Below are 1,919 nucleotides of genomic sequence, written 5' to 3'. Positions count from 1 at the left end.
GGGGGGGGGGTAGAATCTAACATCAAAAGATGCCTGTATCTTTACTGCCACCTAATGGAATTTTTGAGCATCAAGGCTTCCATTATATGGTTGCTGCTTTTTCCCTAACTGGCTACACTACACTAACAAAACAACTAAATGTGACCATATGAAACCGTGAACCAGGAGTCTTTTTGTTTGTTTGTTTTGTTTTTGTTTTTGTTTTAGGCTCCCAGCACCTGTTGTAGTTTATTTGTGAATTAAATGGGAGAGGAGGGTGTTAGTCCAAGGGGAGGTCAGAGGGTTCTTCCTCATCAGAGTCAAACTCAACATTCTCAACTTTCACCCATCGGTCCATCTGGCATCCACCCAGAGCCTTGAAGGGTAAGGCAATGATCCAGGGCTTGTCTTCTTGTGGAGCTTATGGGTGGGGGCACTGAGACAGTTGCTGATTCCTTGGGCTGGCCCTAGACTCAGGGTCCCTGCTGAGTTTCCCACTATGGAGTTCAACCTCTGGGGGTGGTAAAGGGGAACGGGAGACAGAAGGACCAGGGGCTTCTGGTCTGTACTTCCAGCAGCAGCAACTCTTATACTGGGCAGCTCTGTGCAGCGCATTCTGGGTGATAAATCGAGTCTGGGCTAGCAAAGGAGCCTCTGATTTGGTCTCCTCCCTCTTCAACTCATTTTGCTGTTTTGGATTCTGCTCCATTCCACTTCCTGGCTACTTTTTGCCATAGAAAAGCTGCAGGCTAGACAGATGGTTCTTGCCTGCACGGTGGGCAGTCAACATGGCCAGTGTGTCCAGTGCAGGTTGGTGGCGGCAGATGGCACAAGCAAAGCGTCCATCCTGCAACATCAGTGCCTCATCTTCCAGGATATAACTGGCCAACAGGTCAACGACTCTTCATTTTTTAAGCATATTGAGGTGGCTCCAATCGTCTCCTTCCCTCTTGAAAGACATTGCTACTGTGAGTCCAAGAAGTGATAAACTCGCTAGCAGTGCATTAGCCACATCTTTCAGGCCATTTTAGCAAGTAAGGGGCGTCTCTTTTCACTCTTTGAGCCATGAGTCTTGATGGGGCACCACTTTGGGACTTATCTTGGTTTCTGGGAAAAGCCAAGTAACTACCTCCATTTTGCCTCTCTATTTTGGGAAAGTATATTCCCTGCCATGGTGGTTTGGCTTACATAGGCTTCAAAAATTGTTCTCTACATACTAAACAATAGAAGTGACATAGAATGTTTCAGGCTTTTTCTTTTTCTAATATGGACAGCTACAGGAGACATGATGTGGATGAATCCAATTAATTCTGAGTTTAAAAGACCATCGTTGGACCACCCCTGGCAGTTGTTGTGAGAATGACAAACATGGCCAAAAAATGAACAAAGCACTCTCACCACATCCGAGGGTAAAGCCCACTGGACTCTCCTGATTGTAGGGAAGTCAAAGTAACTCTTTCAAATGTTAATTATGCTTTCCTTTCTGGCCTTCAAAGAGCTCCTGGTGATTGCTTCAGCTTCCAACTGCCCACATCTTTCATGCTAAGCCTTGATCCATTTGGTTTTTTAGTATTTTTGTTTCTGACAATCACAGATGCTTTTATAAGCTCCCATACTACCTCTGGGCTTGTTAAGCTATTACTAACCCCCAGAGTTCCCCTCAATTATCTGCTGCTCCTTCCCATTATTCCCTGATCCCAGATGCACACACATACACATACCCACAAACACAAATACTCTCAAAACTATTCTAAGAGGTGTCCTAACCCATTCATGGACACTTTCCCTGATCTTTCTATTTGGAAAAATTTGAAGCATACAGAAAAGTTGAAAGAAAATTACGATGAACACTTACATACTCTTACCTTGAGTTAATGATTGTTAACATTTTGCTACCTTTTTATTCTTCCTTTGGCCCTCTCTGTGTATACACATGCATA

The 1,919-nt window shown here is 44.3% G+C and overlaps 1 pseudogene; it reads right to left on the bottom strand.

The window, feature by feature from the left end:
* Nucleotides 1–259: 259 nt before the first annotated feature.
* On the bottom strand, nucleotides 260–1,033 carry LOC143653232 (sodium channel modifier 1 pseudogene; annotated as a pseudogene).
* Between the last annotated feature and the right edge of the window lie 886 nt (nucleotides 1,034–1,919).

This window comes from Tamandua tetradactyla, chromosome 13 (assembly GCF_023851605.1).
Source record: "Tamandua tetradactyla isolate mTamTet1 chromosome 13, mTamTet1.pri, whole genome shotgun sequence".
Classification (NCBI taxonomy): Eukaryota; Metazoa; Chordata; class Mammalia; order Pilosa; family Myrmecophagidae; genus Tamandua; species Tamandua tetradactyla.
This window is presented reverse-complemented; position numbering and strand designations above follow the sequence as displayed.